Below are 23595 nucleotides of genomic sequence, written 5' to 3' on the forward strand. Positions count from 1 at the left end.
TAAAACAAAAAAGATTTAAATGTTGAAAACGTACGAGAAATTACGAGAAATTATAATGATAACAATAACAATATTTTCACATGATAAAATTTGCAATTTAAAATGTTTTACATTTTTTGTGATTATAATACTGTACTATACGTTGACACTGTTTTACAATATTTTTGTGGGTATTATAAAGTGTATTTAAAAAAATCGTGATAATGATAACAAAAATATCTTCGCACAATAATAATAACTATACTGTAAAATTTAAGTGTATCTAAAAATCCCTTTATATTAATGACCTGAGGGATATTATTTTCGTATTTCGAACTATCATATAACATAAAGACTTCATGAATAAGCGTCATAATCTTTTAATTTTAGAAAATGGTTAAATAAAAACTTAGATAAAAAAAAATAATAATAAAATATTTTGATTTAAAAAAAAAAAAAAACTGGGTTTCAACGGTATCTAGTAGAGCTTATTGGGAGATTCACCCTGCTAAGAAAGACATGGTTAATACGTTATATACTGAAATAATACCGAATCGTGATAATTATAAAATTTCGTATTCGGTATTGATTATTATCAAGTGAAACGGTTCGTATTTTCGATCATTTTGAAATGATACGTAGTCTCCCCCATTGTCACGGCTCAAATGCACGCGTGTTATAATTCATTCGGAGAGACTGACGAAAAGAGTGAGAGAGTGAACACACTTCATCAATCACACATCAATCTTCTACAATTAAGCATAAACGCGGCCAGTGCCAGATTTATATGTCTAGAGGCCCGGATGCGATTATTAATCGGCGGAGGTTCCGCGAAAAAAAAAATAACAACGCAAATCTTGTTTTCTCGATACACGGTAAAATTGAACAGTAATAACAACGATATGAACGAGTGGAATATTAATCGATGAACAATCTAATAGTTTTGTATAATTTGATCCATCATCTGATGATAAAATGTTTTTGACATGTACCGTAACGTTATAATCTCAATCTATTGCCTCAGAGAAGGTCCAAGTTTTGCGCGAGTCCCCTGCATCCTCTCCTCCCCGTGCCTCTACCAGAGCCAAGTTCTCAAGCGTGAACAAGGTGGATTTCAGGACGTCGAGAATAAGGACGCGTGGGTGTTCGAAAATAATTTCGAGCGGAGTTTGCCGTTCTTCTATACGCCGATAAAGTTCGGCCGCAGCACAACTCTTCTCGTGACACCGAAGAATACAATAATCACTCGTTGTATCGTTACGTTTTACCGCGGGGACGTTCGTTGGTTTTTTTTTTTAATTGGCAAATATTCTCTTCTACTTCTCCGGCCGTCACGCCACAACCATCGCGCGATCCGGAGACGACCGATTTTTCTTTTCTGGAATCGGCTACCTCGACAACCGGTTGACAACCGTACAACTAACGAGACGCGTTCTGCCGCAATAACGACGAAAAACCGCTCACGACATAAACTCGCTAATAGTCTCCCGAGAATGTGCTCCGAATGTTAAAACGGTTTTTTTTTCCTCTCCCTCCGTATTATTATTTATTTATTTATTTACTTTTGTTCGTTCGATTTTCGTTTTGTTTTATTTCTCTTCCCCCGCCGCGCAACCTTTAGGTCCCCGAATAGTACCGTGAGCCTTTTCCTTTATTTCATTTATTTTTTTATTTTATTTTTTTTTTCTACGGCGCGTCCGGATCGCTAATGAGCCGCTTCGGAATAGAATTCATAATTAATTTCCAACATCTCCTCGTGACGATCCGCAACGAGTCCGTACGCTATCACTAATTGGATGGACGTTAGCCGCTGCCGCCGATATACACAAGCGCGAGCGCGCGCGCACTCAGTAATTGGGTGGAAATAATTCAGCTATATACATTATTTATATCGTTTTTTCCCCCATCCTATTCTTTCGTTATTTTTTTTAAAATTTTTATTTTTTTCGTTTGTTTTATTCCTGCAACGTCGTCGTCCTCGTCAACCGGCTTCGCGACGACGACGACGACACTTACCTGCACGTTATCGAAACAACGTGTTTTCGTCGGCGCACACTGTTAAGATGTACCGCCGACGATTTGCGGTTTGCGGTCGCTTTACGGTGGCCGGCGCACGTGCGCGTACGTGACTTAACAGCAGTGCGGCGTCGAAACGTCGTTGTTAAAACACCGCCTGCCTAGGTCGGGCGGTCCGCCCTCGTGGCACCCACTCGCGGAGACGTCCATAGACGCAATAGAGTTTTTAGTACCCCCGAGTTCAAATGTAGTGCTCCTATTTTTCCAGATCTATATAATCTATAGTGATTACAGTTGAATACCATTTGATTTGACTTTCAGCAATTGGAGACCCAATGACTCATGGAGACGACGCTCGTCCGGCCTATGTTGGCGTGTTTTGCTGGATGAAACCGTATATTGGTTTCAAAAAAACGCACCCGATACGTGTTTACGCACGTATATGCGGTTCAATGATTAAGTTATGAACGATTAAACGTTAAAAACACCAATTAACTCAACGATAGAAGTTGACTAGTAGTACAGGTCTTGGATATTAGATGTTGATTTTTTTTTTTTACTTTTGACATCAAATTCGACAGAAGCCATTGCCAGAGTTCTTAACGATAAATAGCAATTCTAGAAATAGAGCAACCATGGTTTGCCTAACATTTTTTAGCATATTGGTATAAAGGTGCAAGAAATTCATAAATTCATGATACTTTTGATACAGGTACAGTTAAAAGAGTACAGGCACAAGTACAGGTTGTGTACCTAATCTAGTTTTAATTTAAAAACTCACAACATTGTGTTAAGATATAATCCAAGTGTAGAACCAGTGTGAATAATAGACGCAACTTAAAGCGTTTATTAAATTAGTTACAAAATAATTTATGAATATAGTTATTTCATACAGTTAATGAGATGTTAAAGATAGTGATCGTTTATAACTGAATTTAACACACGAACAAACTTATACGTACATGATATATATATATATATATATATATATATATATATATATGTGTGTGTGTGTGTGTGTGTAAACATTTATATTTACATAGTCATCATTAGCTTCTAAAGGCTAAGCCTTGTTGTTGTAGCCAATCATGTCTATCAGATACACTATTTACATAGTATATCTGTATAAACACCATAATTTCTTTAAATATGTTATCTCTAAAAATTAAACTAAGTATAACTCAAAGTATAATTCTCTAACTTCATAGAAATCAATTAAATTTATTTCCACGCATAATTTTACATAAATAACAAGCTCATTAAATCAGAAATATTTCATTAGCTATACGTGTTAAATATTCTCTATTTTTTATTTTTGATTTTTATGCATTTATTGTAGTTCATTAAATATAAAACTGCATTTAATAAAAAATTAAAAATTTGTTCTAAAAAAAAAAAAAAAAATGTTTTCAGTTTTCAAGCTTTTAACATAATAGAAGAGTTGTATTAGATAATATATCATTTGAATTGTCCATTTAACGATAAAAAATGTTATTTACCAATAAAAACATGCTTAAGCGGAGTAAATAAATCAAGTTCTATATTCATAATACTGCACAAAGTGTTTAAAAAATTAAATTATGACCATTTTTACATTATTTCAATTTTACCTTAACGTGTTGTCAACTAATATTAAATATGATTTTAATTGCTTTCGGACAAAGGGACGAGTTCATGACTATTCAATCTGACCACTTTATTTATGTGTACGTAAAAATATTTGTTTGATATGCAGATTGAACTAGATTGTAGTTTGATTTCGCCAGAGGCTTTATAAATAATCAAAAATAATCAGTCTCGTGCATATTTTATTACTACAAAAATAATTTCACTATTTAGATTATCATATATATATATATATCGATCTGATCAACAACGTTGAACTAAATCGACACATAAATTTAATAGTGGTCCAGACTATTAATTATGAAATATAGTAGTTAGTAATGAACATAATAACGATACTAGTTTGCTAATATATAAGAGGTTACCTAATTATTCAAATACGTGTAATTGAATATTTGTATACATGTAGTTCGTAAATAACAAATATTTTTATTTTTATATTATTTACCGTTGCGCTATAATTATTAAATCTAATACAAATTTAATTATAAGACAACAAAATCAATTATGGCAGATAATAATAATGAATTTACTTGTTAGTTTAGTACTATATGTCTCTATATATAATAAATTGTCATTGTTCATGATTAATAAATGCTATGTAAAACTATTTTAGGACCAATTTTTGCAAGCATAGGCGTGTGCATGGATATGTCTTGTAGGCCTATAGCCACACCTGAGATTTTTTTTATGTTGGTACTAGGTACTTAGGTAAAAAGGGCTAATAACTTTCTTTTTTGGAAAATCGAAATTTTTTTTTATAAATTTTATTAAATTACAAAAAAATAAAAATTGCCGGGAACTGCGTTCATTGATATCAGATGGTACATCAGTTTTCCTTCTTTTTCTTCTTCTGGCATTTCTACTCTCTAAGAATTTTTACTGCTATTACTAAACTTCGCCACTTATCTCTATTTTGGGCTGTCTCTCTTCAATTTTCCACTCCAAGGATTTTTAAGTCTTCGTCTACCACGTCAATCCATTTTTACCTTGGTCTACCTCTAGGTCTTTTACCTTGTGATTTCCATTCCAATACTACTCTTACTACTTCGTTCTCTCGTCTTCTCACTATGTGATCTAACCATTGTATTCTTTAGCTCTTAATGAAGCTTGTTATTGAAGCTAGTTCCAACATATCGTACAGCTCTTTGTTGTATCTCCTCCACCAATTTCTCGTTGTTTCATCAATGACAGGTCCGCATATTTTCCTCCATACTCTGTGCTCAAAAATCCATAGGTTTCTCTCTGTTAGTTTGGTCGTCGTCCAAGCTTCGCATCCATAAGTGAAAGTCGGTCTTATAATAGCCACGTATAGTTTTGCTTTCGTTTTCCTAGATAACCTTTTGGATGTGAAGAATTTTGTTAGTGCGCAGAATGTTTTTTGAGCTTTATTTATCCGAATACTTATTTCCTTTTATCAATCATTCTTTGTACTTAAAGATACTCCCAGATATTTAAACTCGCTAACTTTTTCATAGCCTAAATTCTCCGTCTCATTGGGGTCTTTCCCACTCTCAATTACTTCCATTATCTTTGTTTTCTCAGTGTTTATTTCAAGACCTATTTCCTTCGCTGCTTCTTTTAACACTGGTTACATTAACTGTGTCTACAAGCGAATCACCTATTGTATCTAAATCGTCAGCGAAACTGAGAAGCCATATCTAATTCTGACCGATTAATACACCACCTTCATTGTCTTGTGGTATCTATACGACCTTCTCTAAGGCAAGATTGAAAAGTACTAATGACAGGACATCTCCCTGTTTTAGTCCGGTTTCCACTGTAAAGGTTCCTGATGTTACATTTTGTGTTCAATCAGTTTTTCTAATAAATTTTATTTCTACTTATTTATGTTTTGTATATCTATTTTTTTAAGGTAAGGTTTTTTAAGAGGGTGGGTGATCAAAAAAAATAAAAATCACACCGGAAACAGGAATCTGCGCACGCCTATGTTTGCAAGTAAATATACAAATAAAATTTCTTATTTAATTATTTATTTTATATTGAATGATAACATTTTAGAATATGTATTACTAATTATTAGCTAGGGGTTTTGTGAATTATCTAGATGGCTATGATTTTTATCTAAATGAAAATTAAATGTCAATTTTATTTTTTATCTAAATAAGATAAAGATATGTAGTTTTTATCTAGATAAATTTATCTAAAGCACAACATTGTTTATGTAGAATAAAGTTCATAAAAGCATTAAACAATCTATAACTAAACGAGAGTGAAAAAATGTTGGTTGAAGACAGTTCTAACTCGATAACTATGATATCGTCTATGTGCAAGGATTCCAAGGTATGCGCAAATAAATTAATATTAATGTTGTCCAGTTTAGGTAATAAAACTTATTTAATAAAAATATTTATGTGCACATAAAAATAGAACGAAAATCACACCAAACAAAAACTACAGGAAATTGTGTATGTTCGTTGTTCATACACACTGGCCGTCGATCACATAATGTTACATAGTTTTATACGTAAAATGTAATATATTATTCTTCTCACCCTCGTCTAATAATCATAAAATTAGATAAATTGTTTTATATTAATTTTAACATTTATGTAAATAATAATAAAGTATTATATTTCATTATTTCAAATTTTATTTTATTTTGTACATTATGTTCATTCGATTAGCGGTTGAACCTACGTTTAATCAAAATATAAATAATAATAATTTTCGCCCAAGTAGACTGTATATTTTTACGCACAATAAATTAGAGGGGTAGACCGTACCACGACGCTTGCACAACTACAACACGGTCTTGCTCGTCGCACAGGCCATTGATGACGGGTGTATTATCGCACGATTACAAAGATAATATTAATAATAAATAAAAATAAGACTCGACCGTATATATTATATAATACGGAGATAAGAATATGTGTTTAGCTTAAAATTTTTTTTATAAATATGTAGTAACATAATAGGGTAATATGTACGTAAAGTGTAATGAATTTGTCATGGTTATAATAGGAGGTAAATGTGGTGAAACCACTTCGGTTAACTACATTTGAATGTAAAATTATGATTTAATGTATGGGCCCTCCAAAAAAATATATGCTGGCTACGTGCCTGATCGGCGTTTATAATAATTTCGAGGCGGCAATGATAACTATAATAATGACTTTCAAAACGAATTAATTTAGATAAATTATTTAACAAAGGCTATGTGTGAATCTAATATTAATAATAATGTGAGTAGATTACATAATCCAAATATAACTTATTTTGAATAAATTAAGGAGCTTCCACCTTTACCCGTGATGGTTTTTATTACTACATTTATTACAACAAAAATATAAAATGTTTAGGTTGATTCATGTGATGTAAATGCCGACGAAATATATAAATATAATTGTAACAGTTTGATGGAAGTACAAGATGTACATTTAATAGAAGAAGTTAGGCGTTTTCCAACAGATCCAGCAGATTTTTACGTACTACAAGTTTTATAAAATTTTACGCAGTACATGGGATAGATCAAAATAACAATGACAATTTTATTGAATCAAAAAATCAATATTCATTATACTAACATAACAAACTTTGTGGTACATATTATGTCGTCATGATAAAAATGTACATACATTTTTACCACGGTTATCTAGATAACCGCGATTTTTACCAATAATTTGTTATTATCAACACAATTTTTCGGAATTTTTATTTTTTAATGAAATACTCAAATACCCTATACCCATTAGTTATATAAAATTTTCCTGGTCTAAAAATTCTCGGGGGGGGGGGGGATTGCCCCCATAGCCCCCCCTCTCAAATACGCCACTGGATAGTTTAATTATATTAATAGAGCACACTCGTGAACATTTTGATAATTTTGAAACAAAAGCATTAGCAAAATCAGTTAATAAAGATTACAAAATAAATACTACAAGAAAAAAGAAGAGAACAATTTTTCACGACGAATCTGAATCTGAAGAAGTAGATTTATCGGCACGAGCGAGTTTTATAATACATACATTTATTCCTATCATAGATAAATTGCTTAATGAATTAGAAACTAGGCGACACGCATATGATATTTTCTGTATACCATTTTTAATACAACTTACGGAATTAGACAATCAAGAAATTAGAAAATCAGTTAAATTCCAGCAAGACATTTATACAAATGATGTAGAATTAAACGACTTTACAAATTAAGTTTTACATTTAAAAGCTCACATCGACGTAAGTTCTATTGGGGAAAAACACAATCTGCTTAGACTTCAAACATTTTTGTATGAAAATAATCTAACAAATATTTACCCAAACATAGAAATAGTACTACGTATATACTGCATTATAACTATGGATTCTTATACTTTATTTTATCTAACATTAAAAAAGGTCTAATATAATTTGTGCAACTAATTACTAATTACTAAAAAAAATATAATATACAAATAAAACTTATCGAATATTTGTTCATAACCACCATGATTAATTTTCGTGCACGTGGCCTAAAAATAAATTCTAACATGATCGGCTCTGAAATCGTCCACGATCGACAGTTTGGCCGCATCTGGTCTATGATTTGTGTACATTTTTGGATGATATTTATATTGTTGAGAGAACATCAGAGCTGATAATAGTTCTTCGTATGAAAATGCATTTCAGATTCAGTTGTAGTGTTTGGTTTGTATTTCGTATGAAAACTTCATGAGAATGGCAAAAAATTATTATCAGAACCTTTTAGGCAGAATTAAGAATATAGTAACATTTATAAAAAAAAAAAAAATAAGAAAAAAAACATTAATTTTTGAAAAGCGATTTTACCTTCAGCACTACTTATATTAACGTTGAGATTTTATTCACATCCTGAAAGGAAATATACATTTTTACAAAATACATTTTTAATTTTCTTAGTTCACTATTCATTTCAACACTGATAATTGAATAACTTCCTTCTGTTATCGTTTACAGTACTTATTTATAATGTTTTTTCCATACAACTTTCCTTCAGCTGATTGTTATTGTATTATATGTACAAATCCACAGTTCAGAAGACGATTCGATAAGTTCTATTAGTTTGTATGTTTACTGCTTGTCCCATATAAAATCACTTAACATAGAAATAATACAGAATAAAATGTATAAAATAATATAAAAATTGTATAGAAAAAAACTAAAAGTGTAATAATAGGTAATAATTATCATTAATAGTTAATAATCATATTAATTTGCATAGTTTTGTAATTAACTATGATATCATTATTAATTTTAATCAATATCAATATCATAAATAAAATTTTTCCTATGTTCTATAGACAAAGAAAACTCTAGAAAGAACTTATAATGTCCGTGTACATTACGTATAATTGTTAACTCTGTTTAATCTAAGTAGGGTTGAGAGAGGCAACCGCTATAAAGCTCTAAGTTATCCTTTCAGTGATAAAATTATTATTTACATTATTATTTACAGGGTAAATATAATGAGCTCTCCAGATAATTACTGTAAAAAAAAAAAAAGTCTACAGTAAACTTTTTAAACAGAAATAAACTATATATTCTGTTGACCAAGTAGGTACACAACAGGTATGAATTAAATTTTCAAATGAAAATGGCAAGCAAACGTGTTTACAATAAAGCGTCACAACATCATACAATTACTACGTAAAACACAGACTGTACAATTTATATTTATTTAAACATAATATGTGTACATATTAAATGATGATTGTTTTAATGAGGCTTGTCATTTTAATAAGTAGAAAAATATGCTTACTTTTTCCATCATCTAAATAATTTATTTTAATTATAATGTAATGTCAGTGGCCCGCGGATCGAGTGCTCAAACAGTACTATTTTTGCTCTTAAGGTTATTTGTATACATTCAACATTTATTCATATTAGTAATGATGATATAAAAAATTTAAATCGGTACACCAATGTTAATGTTTTGCATAATTATCGATGTTCGTCGACATAAAAGAGCAATAAACAATAAATACTTCAGAATAATTACGCGTTTTATTAAATTATCAATATTAGTGCACTGGAGTAACAGTGTTTGTGTTGAAGAAATTTATCATTGATTGTATGTCCAAATAATGTTGAATAATTAATTATCTTTTTAAAATGCAGAAAACACGTTTAATTATTTCGTTATTCAAAATTATTATATTTTATGTTCATGCGGAGTTATGAAAAAGTTAAAAAATACGAAAGTACAAAATACCATATGCACTGAATGTTTATCAATACAAAAAAAGAATATTGCAGTCAACTATTTATTAAATTTCGATTAATACCGTATTGGACAATATTTAAATTAATGTTTCTTAAGAGCTATTATGTTTCTTAAGAGTTACATTTCTTAAACTCTTATCCCAATAAGTTTTATACACGCTCTGTAACATAGTTAGGTATATGTTGATACATGAAAAAATAATATTATTTTAGTAACTTTTTCTAATTATAAAATTATCCATAATAAATTGAATTCCCAACAGTTAATATGAAAACATTTGTAGTGCGAAATGATTGAATGATTTTAACTCCAGATGTGTAGTATTACGCCCAATAGCTCGGTTATTTCTTTTTAAGGAACTAGCATACTATACAAATACGTTTTTCCTTAAAAACAAAAAGTAGTTCATTGAGTTGTTCCTTCAACGATAACAATTATATTGAAAACCCGTTTTATTTTTCTGAACAATGGATAGAGGTGTACAATAAAATGAAATGTTGTTTAATATATCTGCATAAAATCATCACATCAAAAAACAATGTACAAAATACTAAAAACCATGTTGACATTTGAAAACATTATTTTTAAAAACTAATTTTATTTTTTTCTTCTGTTAACTACTATTGATACGCATGAAATTATGAAATAAACCTTTTATCTTTATTTTAGCGATACTTAAAATTATATTTTGGTAAAATTCGTAACTAAAAAAAAACACAAAACCTTAATGAACCTATAGCTCTTTGATTCAAAAGAAAAAAGGCAACAAGTAATTATAGTATATATTTTGAGTTCTGTACATTTTATCTTACTAAATTATTAAAAAAAAAATAAAATAATTTATTATTTCTTTTCGCTTCAAAGCTACGAAAAAAATATGTATAGTAAAAATTTTCTATATTTTTTAAACGAAATATAAAATAATAATCTTTGCCTAGTATTTACTCGTATTTTTCGCATAATATAATTTCATTCATTTATATTTTCACATAGATTTGACTAACATCAAAAACCTACATACATAAGTATGATTTTGTTACATTTTCATTTGATACATATTATCGATTTTTTTAATTTGTATAATTCCTTTATTATTCGCATTGTCAACTATTTTCCCCGTTGGATTTGTTTAATTGCTAAATACTATCTTCCATATGAATGCCAGTGATTCGTTCTCTTCAAGATTATTTAGAATTTAAACTAATATTTTATGTAAAAACTACAAAATTAATCTAAAAAAATATCGACCTATTCAATAGTTTAATTCTCGGAAAATTATAATCGACGAATAAAAAACTCACTGTGAATATATTGCCGTGGTAACCTTTTGACGAATATTTATCGACAGAGTGTAATTTTCGAAGGGTTAAAATATATATTTAAATAGGTTTCGTTGTGAAGTTTCTAAAACTGTTGGGTTTTATTTATTGATAATAAATCATCTTTATTAGTATTCAAATATGTTACAACGATACTTAAGCTATGCTAAATTTCAATAAGATGTCTACGGCTAATGTATTTTTGATAGTTTGGCACAAAGTACATACACTTAAGTTATGATTTTTATTGTATGCTTGAATAAACAATTAAATTATAATGTAAGTTACGTTAAGTTATCCACATTGAATTAATTATGTTATATTAATTTAAAACTTCCTACAATTTGAGGTATTTGGGATGTTTGTTTATATAATATACGAGATGGAATAATTAACGTGCTATTTTGGTTTAAATATGGTAATAAATTTATGGATATTTAAATAATTTATGCGAAAAGTATGTAAATATAATATTTTGTGTAATCCATGAAGGATTGATTAATTTTAACTTTATGTAAAAAGTTCACTGAAAAAAAAAAAATAAACAATATTTTATTATTAGTATTTGACTTAGTATTTTATATACATGACAATTTACGCATCATATTATGTACTATAAACTTTAAATTGTATACCTACTCTAAACTTGGACGAATGCATAGAAAATTAAAAAAAAATACGTAACTTCTAGGTCGGGCGAGATACAGAGATAGATTAATGGTATTGCTTTATTGGTAATTTTAATTTAAAATCAATTGAATATCACTCTCAAAAATACAAGTCAGGTGAATCAATTTATACTTCTAAAGATTGTTGTTATTGTTCAAGAATAAAATTACTTAATGAAATAGGTTGATTTTTTAATGTTCTATCTATCGTAAAAAATATCAATTAATAATAAAATATTATTAACTTTTAATTACAAATATGTAGTGGATTTTCGTGATTTTCAAAGTTTAGTTAACATTTAATACTCATACACTCAGAATTTTTTTTTCTACAATAAGTAATAAATAATATATACGTATGACATTACATAAATAAAGCTAAAAACTTCAAATATAATTAGCTGAATAAAATAATTTAAAATTACACCATCTATAGAAAACCGTAATACGAACATTCAGTGAGAATTTCAAGTGTACTATTATGAATTTTTGAATCACGATGATAACAAAAATTCGATTTTGTTAAAAAAAGGTAAGTCGTAAATCTTGCAGTCTTAATTATAACTTTCCATCTGTTTTTCGCACTTATATTTTGGGAAATTAATTTAAATGAACGTCGTCAAGTACCAACTAGATAACATTTTCTATCATAAATCTCCAATGTTTATGATGGTTGGAACAATCCTTCTGATCGAAATTGTACACATAGACACACAGACCCACGTGGGGTGGCCTTGCCTCCTTGGACCATATTGTTGCCCCTTCAAAAAGTATTAAAAGTGCATAGCAGGTCCGGCTCAAGAGGTAGGTGACAGGGGCCCACGCCTAGGGCGGCATTCAACATTTTTAAACTATGGATAATTTTAAAAAAAAAATATTATATTTCCTAATTCCTACTCATATTAAATTATGTGTAGTAAAAAATAAGACTCAAAAAACTGTTTTGTTTTTTTCTAAGTTAGCAGTGGTTTACTTGTCTACAAATGTATTAATCTAATAAATTGTTAACTTTAAATAAATAATTAAAATTAATTTAGAATTAAGTCTATTTTAGTATTTTATAAGTAAAAATAATATTTAATGTAGTATTTACATGTACGGGGTGGCAAAATTTATATTTGCCTAGGTGTAAGTAAACGTCTTAGCTGGGTCTGTCTGTGCATATATACTATAATGCAACTTTAGAGTATTAGAGTATTATATTATGGTAAATATGTTCCACATTATATTGTTTTTTTCTAATGCTCCTCCCCCCCTCGAAAATTTGCTTTGTCCCATATGATTATTTTGTCTGACTACGGGTCTTAAGAAACAAAAAAAAAAAAGTTATAAATAGAAAAACACCGAAATTTCACTTCGAATCTAAAAAACTAATTATTCTTTTTAAATATATATTTTTCATTGATTTTTTTTTGGTATAAATAATATTCAATATACTATGTAGTCCGTGTACACTGTATAGTACTGTGTACAATATACAAATATTATCTATTCTTATGCTGTTTTTTTAATACTTTATCTAAACACTTAACCACTATACGTATACTATGCTATGTTTAAACGTTTCTCCGATACCGATATTATTGTATAAACAAAAAGTTTCTGAGTTATAAAATAAATCAAGAAAATGACGATTTTATTGTACATGTTTAGTACTCATAACGAACCCAATTCAATCGTCTAACGTCTATGCAATGTCATACGTAATTTATTAATTATTCTCTAGGAAATAAATAATTCTAAAAACAAAAATAAATAATAACAATAATAATTATTATTAATAATTATAATTAATTTAATTAATAATTTATATATTTATTTATAATTATTAATTTAATTTAATTAATTTTATAATTAATTATTAATAATTCTCTAGAACTAAATTTGTGTTGTATAAATATTGACTATTTGTAGAGTGTGAATTATATGAAGTACAGTTACGTATTACGTGCGTATGAAGCAATGAAGCAAATCCAGTTGTGTACCGTATGTATGACGTTTATTTGTGTATTTATACTTCACGAAGACTGTGAATAAATTTCTGCGATGAGGAGGAAAAAAGTGATCTCTTTCAAAATCGGAAAACGATTTTGACAAGAAAGGTCACGAAACTGACATTTTTTGCGCTCGATATTGCTGCTTCGGAAAACCATCACGATGGATTTAACATTACTTCATAACGGTTTTCGAGAAAATCCTGCGAGGATATTGAACGAACACGTGTCTACATGTATTTAGTCTGAAATCACGATCAAATGTAAACATTTCGATCAAGTTATTCCATATAATACGATAACCGGTAGTAAAATAAAATTTAGTGTATGTTTCTTTTTTCGTTTTCGACAAACTTTAAATTTAGATCAACGTAAGATTATCGATTTAGTAGGCTATTAACATACAACACGTTCATGATTAAATAACCTCCGAGTACTATAATGATGATTACTAAGCGATTGGCGAGACAAAACTTGATTTTTTCGTAAATTGGCATACATTTTGCTATGGTTTCCAAGTATAAAAAAATCTCAATCCAGCTTCATCCTAAACACTCTTTAAATACCTCTTGATAACATCGTGTTCTAATTTCTAATAATCATTGCTTCATACACGGAGTATGAAATTTGTTGTTTAGAAATTATGATAGGTTACCACACTCTATATAACATCATACGTGTGTTATATGTTTTCAACCGGTCAATTATCATAATAATAGACTAGTTTCAACCGTACACCATTCCAATGGTTTTCGGCGTATGGTTCATATTACACACCTGATGTACTTTCATTCGTCGCAATAATAGTGTATTATTTAGCTAATTAAATACGGGACTTGTGCCCATCAAATAAAATGATGAATTGATGTTAATTAAAGCGAACCTGGTGGGTATATAAACAAAAAATAAAAATAAAATTATGAAATATGCTTAATGTAAAAATCGTTTTACACTGATCTCTTAGTAAATACACGCATACACTGTTTATAAATATTATAAAACTTTCTTATAAATAAGTAGCTATAAATAATTACTAGGTTATGACATTTATATTAAACTGATAAACGTTATGCACTCGGAATGTCTGCGATACTTTATAGTTTATAGGTTATAACTAAAGGATAAATGCATTGTTCACATTGTTCATATATACGTTTTAATGAATATCTCAAATGTGGCCAGTTCATTATGCGTCTTGTTTTGAAGTTTTAAAGTTAAATTAGATCATTCTAATGCCATTTCATATCCGTCCAACATTAAAAATATTATTATTCCCATTGTTTTTATTTTTAAACGATAATGATTAAATACATTACAGAGCATGTCTTTGACATTTGTATTCTTAATCGTCAAGCCGATAGCCATAACTAATAATATGTGTTCAATATATTATAAACATTTTCCAGGATCGTTTTTTTTTTTATCGAGTTAGTCGCGTGCAATGGCTTTTAGGCTTGAACCACACGACTGGAGAAAATATAACCTTACAAATGACGAAACGATCGGAGAACAAAAAAAAAGTTTCTACCGCGGACGTTAAGTTCGAACGGAAGCTTTCTATGTTTGAAACCCGACCGTTCGAAACGCATTACCGTGCACGTCTGTAGCGATCGGATAAACGACGGTGTAAGAGAGAAGAAAAAAAATAATGATGAACATGCCCGTGGTTCAAAAACGTACGCGACTGGATGGCGAGTAGAGATCAACGATATACATCTATGACGGGTACGCGCTGCGGGTACGGTGACCCGCAATCGAAAAAGCGTTGATCATTTATCGTAGATCACGCGCGGTACACCTGTGCGCACACGTCCGGAGATCGCGTTTCCGTTTCGTTTTGTCCACTATCGCGTTTCGGTTTTTTTTTCTTCCCATTTCCCTCCCCTCCACCCTGCTAACCGCCGGCGGTTCGACCAATGTAGGTTGCGATTTTTCACCGACCGTCGGCCGAGTCCCGCCCATGCGAACCGGTTGCGTGCGCGGCGACATCCAAGAGGGGATCCCGCGGACCGGGCCCGAGCCCATGTGCAACTTTTTGCGCGCGTTCAGTGCCACATGTTCCTCCGGGTCGCGGTCCGCTGTCGATTTCGTTCCGGGTGCACACACCCGGTCCGGCAACGACGATAACGACGACGTTTTGCGTGAAACGAAACCGCGATGTGCGCGGGGTGTGCGTAGTGTTCGGACACCGTGTCGGTGGGGTTTCGCACGTTCCGTCCTGCGCCGCAAGTCCTTATTCTGAGATACTGCGTCCGTCGCGTGTGTCCGGTAAACCGTGCAGAAAACAGTTTACGACAAAACAACGGTTTGAATCGCGTGTGCCGCCAATCGAACGCGTGGACGGGGTTCGTGCGCGCCACAAGGATTCGATTAGAAGTCCGCGGACGATCCGAGGTGAGTGTCATGGGCGTTCAAGTCTCCGCGCACGGGTATGAGCTCTGGTTCAGTATTTGAAAACCCGACAAGACGACGACTAACGTTCGTCTCTCCGCGGCCGTAGTTATAACAATCCAAACACGCCGTGGAAATCGATTTCGTATTTACGGTTCTCATATCTCGTACGACTTATACACCGAACCATGCGTTTCGCAATTTGAATCTAAACCGTACGGGTACAACGGAAATATACTGCTCCTTTTCATAACGAATTCGTTTTATTACAAAATCACGTACGAATAAAAACATCACCCTCGGCCAAGAGCATATTATCTAAAATTCCTATTAACATTTGTTTAGACGTCCGACGTCATGTTCGATATGTATAATATGCATTACGATACCTGTCGAACAATCGAATTTAATATAAGCTATTAGTTATCTTAGGTTTCTAAACTCGACGGCGATTAATGATATATTGAACCGAAAGGATCACACAATCGTTATACAATTATTATTATATTTAATACACGCCCGAAATTTAATTTTAACAGCCATCTTTCTAATCCACACGTTTCTCGCCGTACGTATCTAAACTATAATTTGATAAATGCTGTTCAAAACGAAGCCCTTGGTTATTATCGTCCTTATATTCGTGAATATACGTATGATCGTGGATGTGTGTGTGTGTGTGTATGTGTATTCAATGTGTCGAACGTGCGACGGATTTCGCTTTACGCCATTCAATCCTCTTACAAGTTTTATAAACCGATTATTATTATTAATATTAAAGACCACGGTAGTATTATTATAAATATAGAATAAAATAAACACGTACGGGCAACAAAAACACTGTTATTACGGGTTTATTTTTTTTTTATATTAACTTAAAAGGACTTAACTTTACCGATCGTACAGATTTATTTGTGTCTTTTATTAACTTAAGAAGATTTTACTACACTGTTTGAAGAAGTTTGATTTGTTTACATTTAAAGGACTTACTCTTTCAATATTGTAGTTAGTTGGCAAAAGAAAGAATAATATACTTTCTGTATGCATGCACTATATTTATCCTTTATGTCTATAACTTGTATTATCATCTAAATAAGTCATGATAATTTTACGATAATTTTGGTATGATCACAGAAATATTTATGATAGTTAAACACAAGAAATAAAGTATAGAATAATAATTATTGTATAAAATTATTTTTCATTGAATAATATAAAAATATTTGCAAGTACAATATAAATCTTTAGTATATTATTATTAAAAATTAATTAACATACAATATTTACTTGTTTATGCTCGATAAGTAAATATGAATATTTACAAGAGAACAATAAAATTACATAAAAAATGCGATAAAGGAAGCCATTCTTTAGTGGAACTTATAAAAAGTATAAACACTTTTATCAAATTAGCATTTTTTTTTTTTTTTTATGTTCGGGTATATATTTTTCCATTTCTTTTAATCCTTCAAATATGATTACCCATAATGATTAAGGATATTTAATAAATAAAGGAATTTTTGAGTTTATTGTGGAATCTTGTAATATTGATGGGATAGAATCTAGAGTAAAGGGATTCTTATGAATTTAAACAAATTTAATTTAAAAAAATAATACAAATAATCGGTTATGAGTCTTGCATTAATTGCCTGAAATGCTTCGATGGTCGAATATTGGACGGTTTAACTTAACAATACATATCTTAAACTCTTCAACTATAAAAATGAATACGCCGTATTTTAGTTTTTATCAAGTTAGCTGAAATGTAGGAAAATGGAATCAACACATTTTCCTTTTTAATCCACGTTCAGAAATCGCATTTTATTTTCTTAATAAATGTTTGTATTTATATTTTTATCAAAACAAAATTAAAAACACAAAAAAAATTTTTGCCTGATAAAATCGTTAAGTGGTAATAAAAAAATTAACATATTTTAGCATTTTTGTTTCTAAACAGACTATGAGTATCTGACTACCATAATTTTTTTCAATGAAAATAATTTACATCGATTCATTTTCTCACCGATTCATAAACACCGCAGAATTTGTCAATGAACTATTATTAATACTAACACGGTACATTTATCATATTAAACAACTAAACTGATATTAAAGTTTCAATTTATTCAGCTACTTTCATTACAAGCAGTTATATACAATTGTATGTTTGAAGATACAAATTAAAAGAAACCAAATTAAAAAAAAATTATTAGAAATAATGGAGTTTAATATGAATTTTCGTTTTTGATCAAGCTCTATGTATTTTGCTTGAAATTTTTTCTTGCCTAAATTCGTTGTTTTATTGTAAATTGCATTTTTTTTTTTTTTTTGGTGGAAGGATAAAATTCTCGAATTTTTGTTAGCTGCGAATATCAAAGTGTTAAACCTTCACGTTATATCTTTTACATATTCTAATGATGCGTAATATTGTGAGACTATGGTAAACATGATAGGCTGTAACTCTCAATAAACTGTGCAACCAAACTATCACCAATTTTCAATGCACGAATAACCATTATATGTATGTCATGTTTAATTAATCGTATCGCGTTCCCATATATACGAGTAGGTGCATATTATGTGCATCGTCAAGTGTAGTGCCGTGAACACAAAACAGTGTTACGCGCACGAATAGTGTGCCATGGGAAAATGTGAAATCTTCGTGTTACACCCTGTAACCATGTGTCCGAATCATATTATAGTATACACAACAACTAAAAACTTAATAGCAGTGGTATTTACTCAAACGGAATTTCGTTTGGAAACAAACCCATTCAAATTATTCTGCCTACACGCGTGTGTACAGCTGTAGAACGTTTTTACACACAAGACAACTTGTTCTTCGCGAATCGTTGTTGGTCATACACGCACGAACGTGCGAGTGTGTGAACATGTAAATATTATTGTTGTGTGTATATGTGCCCCCGCTTGAATGAACCGAAACCCGTTTGCACGCGAAGACGTTTATTTTAAACAACAAAACTGAAAACCTCGTACCTATTGTGACGGTACAAAAATATGTACCATGGCACGCGCGGTCTTAAACCCTACGTTGGCGGGAAAGCTGTTTGAATTTTTTCTTTCGATTTCGCGTTCATCTTTTATCTGTTTATTTGTGTTTTCCCTCTTCGCCTTACGGATTTCTGGTGACGCGCGGTTCGCCAGCCCTGTTGGTCGGCAATCGATTATTTTCGCGAAAATATTGAAGGGCGATAATCAAAAACGTATGATATTGCCAAAAAATTTGAAAATCGAGATAAACATCGATTCTAGTTGAAAAAAAAAACACGAAAAATTCAAATCTGGTCCAAAATTCGATTTATATCGATTATTTCTATGAAAAAAAAAAAAACCGATTCAAAAACCGCGACAAAAGCTTACGGAAATATGCAGTGCCGGATTACCCATTAGGCGGAGTAGGCTCCCACCTTAGAGCCTCACTCATTTAAGGGGCCCTGTGAAAACGGAAAACTATATTTTTTTTTATTTAATAATAAATACCCGTATTTTATTTACGAATTTACGGGACAAAAGTCATTATGAAATATTATATATATTAAGTTGTAGGTATAAATTGCAGTAATAATAATAAAATAATTTTGAAAAAAAAAAATAAAAATAATATAATAATTAATTAATTTTTCTCGCGAATAAAAAAATTTAACAAACACGATTTTATTTATTAATAATAGTCGGTTATTATTAAAGCTGTTTATTTAAATGATTGGATAGTAATGTTAAAGACGTAAGTAAAAAATAATTTTGTAGGGCCAAAAATTTTAACTGCCTTGGGGCCCACAAATGTTTAATCCGGCACTGGAAATATGTTACCGCAACGTTACGTTACTATCGATACGACCGTGGTTGTGTAAACGCATGTAAATAGGTAAATAAACGACCGGTCGTTGTCGAGGGAAACACGCGGGTCGGGGGCTGCACAGAGGTAGTGACGGGGGTGGGGGCATTGCGCCGTGGGAATGCGTGACAGGCGAAAGTGCACGCAGAGACCGACGAAGTTTTTTAGATATTTGTATTTGTTTTTTTTTCTCTCTTCTACGTTACACGTCCGTACGGATTCCCGCATCTGGGAAGAAACGAACGCGACGACGGTTACAAACAACGCCCGATAGGGGAAAATCCGCATCGGCAACCGGTTCGGACTCGGCGACACGAAACGAGTGTCGCGTAATACGATACCCAAGCCGTTCCACATTTAAAATATGGTACACAATACGTACGATAGTACGTGTAGGCTTAAGCAATTTTACAGTTTTTCAAACGTTGGTTTTTCAAATGTACAACCGAACTAGCGCTATCCGTCCGAATGCAGAAACGATCGACGACCGTGTTCGCATCATGTTTTACGAACATATATTTTTTTTACTAATTTTTATCGCGAAATACAACTAAAAAAAGTTATAGATTTCAATATTTTTTATTACCTATATGGTAATTGAACAGATCTTGATTCGTCGTTATGGACATAAAAATATATATCAAACCAGGTGTTGTTGTAATATGATGTATTATATTAATAATTAAAATAATGGGCGGTTCTGAAAAATCAGTAATGAAGGATAATCCTCGTAATTGGTCTCGATGATTTCTCCATTAACTATAGGCATAACTGTGATCGTTTGGTAACATCTACTGTTAAAATGTAAATAATATATGATTTTGGAGACAACAATCAGTGAAAATGCTAGAAAAAACTATTAACTAGTTATGATTGTTATTGTTGTCGCTGAACTAAACAGCTTTATTATAATCGTATGGTAACAAATAATTTTTAAATACTATGATAACGTTATTTAAAACATTTCTTTTTTTATATATTTCGTTAAAAAGATTAATATATTTATTGTAAAAGTCTCTCGAGTTATAGGTTTTTCAAATTTTAATATTTTCATATTCACTTTCTACCAATGTGTTTCGCATAAAAATTGAAAATGACACAATCGATAGTTTAGAGAAGATACAATAAGTCAGGTTAGGTATTACCAAACGCATTTGACACAAAATATGCAAACTAATGTCTATTACTGGTAACACGTAAATGTATTACATTTATCCGCCAGCATTTTAGACAACAGTAATAATAATAAGCTTCCAATATTGCACCACTCGGTTTTCATCTTCGATCATCGTCCCGATATTAGTTGTTTTATGATCGCCGACGCGGTGACAGTATTATCATAATCTTCGTATTAATCGCATACGAGTGTAACAGATGCTGCATGGTAGCTACAATTATTTCGATCGCGCCTCCGGAAATCATAAGTATTCGTGATAACTCACGGATATAATTATGAAAAATTGTATGTAATTTGTAACAGTATCGACCGAGAAATTATACCATCGCCTCAACTTCGGACGGCCACGGTCACAGTAATGCGGAGCATTTTCTTTTATTTTTTATTTCTATTTATTTTTTTTAACATAAAAAACACGAATAAATAATGCTCTGCACGTTCGTCCGGTAAACCTGTGTATTTGATCTACCGTGATGTTCTCGGGGGCCGCGTAACACTGTTTTACCGACACTGCCGGCGCACACCACATTCCGGAATCAACTTTAAACGCCTATGATGTACATGTCACGATCGCCGTAAATGTGCAATGATGATAATAATAATCAACAGTCGAGAGGTCGTAAGGCTAAGTTTTTGATTAAGGATACAGCTTCTTCGGTTATAATATCTCGGTTGCTATTATTATTTTTTTTTCTTGTTATTATTATTATCAAACTCTAGTTGACTGAAAGCCTTACACGCAATAAATATTTTCGCAATCGTCTTAGACAGTTTAAAACTTACGTAGATTCTATAAATCTTTACTTTTGTTTATTCTAATATTTTTTTTTTTTTATAAATTCGTTTTATATTTTTTCGAAAAATTGTAATTTTCGATTTTAATAGTAATGTTGTAGAACAATGGTCGGCAACGTTTTTGGACTCTTAAGCCATATTCGCAAATCAAAAAGGGTTCTCGGGCCAAAAATATAAAAAGTTGACATGATATTCAACGAAATTTTCTAGTTTTGGAATTTAATGCGGGCTGTATAAAAAATACGTGTGGGCCGGATACGTGGCCGCCGGTATTATAACCGTATCCATAGTATACTAATACAAATATATATAGGTATATGTGTTCTGATACACTTTCTCGTAATATATATGTTTTTCAAATTAAATTACTTATTCAATATTTTATTTTATTTCTATAGCGTAAAAACAAAATAAATAATAATAATAATTTAAATCTAATACATTACCACTTAATTTTCCGTCCAAACTTTGGGAAAGTAATATACATGTATAATTAAGTTCACTGTATTGGGTGCGAATATTTAAGTAATACTTTTAATTTTTAATTTACACACACTTATCACATTATTCTGATATATAATAATGTATCTAGTGGAACATTCAAACATATAAAAATGGTCGTCCATATCAATATTAAATTGTGTATCGTAAAAGCCGAGCGGCATCTACTTTTGTGATGACGCATTGGATATTATCATTATAATTTTTCATCTCGAAAAGTCTTCATCGGCAACGATATATTAGCAGACCTAAATCGTTTACTAATGATTTGAAACGAAATACCTTTTTAATGGATATGTCCGTATATAGTTATTACGGTGTGATTTAATGGACGCTGGTATTGGTTTTATTTTTTTCAACGTCGATCATCATATTATACATATAAATCTATATAGATTTTGAGAGTAATTAATCGCAGAAAAGTAAAATATATACAACATAAATGCACTGCATTTTTCGATTTGTGTGATTCGATTCTTTTGGTGCCTTTGCACGAACACTACTTTATTCCGAAGTAACACGCTTCTTCGCATGAGCTCAAGAGAAAAATGGATGTAAGCAAGGAATACCAGTTGATGCATGCCCAGGTTTATTCGAATTAAACACTTTGGACCGAGTTTACATAGTCAATCCAAGACAGAGTGCTTCTACCTGTTATTGGTTAATGTCACCGGTCCATTGTCATTTCAAAATATACGCAAAGAGAATGGCCAACAATATTCGACGTAAAGTAAAGAAGTAAATGGCTGGCGTTTTGTAATTTGTATAGGCCATCATCGTCCACAGGGCTACATTCCTCTTTCAATCATAGACCCAATTCCAAGATATTTATAATAAGTTGTAAGTATTTTTTGTACTAGAAATACTAGAAATATATGGCGAAACAACGTTTGCTGGGTCAGTTAGTATATATATTTATAACATAAATGCGTCTTCTTATCTCTCATGTTATACTATTTTATCAATATTTAGTCAATGTGTTAATATTATTCTAATGGTTATTATGTCCACCGTTACATATGTTGATTTTAATTCTATAATTTTCTATTGCTATTTTCGTCAAAAAGAATG

General features: G+C 30.9%; 2 protein-coding genes across 3 annotated transcripts in view; one reads left to right on the plus strand and one right to left on the minus strand.

The window, feature by feature from the left end:
* Positions 1-23595, minus strand: part of LOC112692278 (polymerase delta-interacting protein 3-like) — a 70190-nt gene that overhangs the window by 41979 nt on the left and 4616 nt on the right. The gene's annotated exons all lie outside the window — the stretch shown is intronic.
* LOC112692277 (gastrula zinc finger protein XlCGF57.1-like) overlaps positions 15834-23595 on the plus strand; it is a 45328-nt gene continuing 37566 nt past the window's right edge. Inside the window, exon 1 of one of the 2 annotated variants that reach the window (XM_025566894.1) lies at positions 15834-16236. The gene's annotated coding sequence lies outside the window, so the exon portion shown is untranslated. The remainder of the gene's footprint in view (positions 16237-23595) is intronic. The other variant, XM_025566893.1, reaches the window with a different exon arrangement.

Source organism: Sipha flava, unplaced genomic scaffold, assembly GCF_003268045.1.
Source record: "Sipha flava isolate LNK unplaced genomic scaffold, YSA_version1 72_pilon_pilon, whole genome shotgun sequence".
In the NCBI taxonomy this organism is placed as follows: Eukaryota; Metazoa; Arthropoda; class Insecta; order Hemiptera; family Aphididae; genus Sipha; species Sipha flava.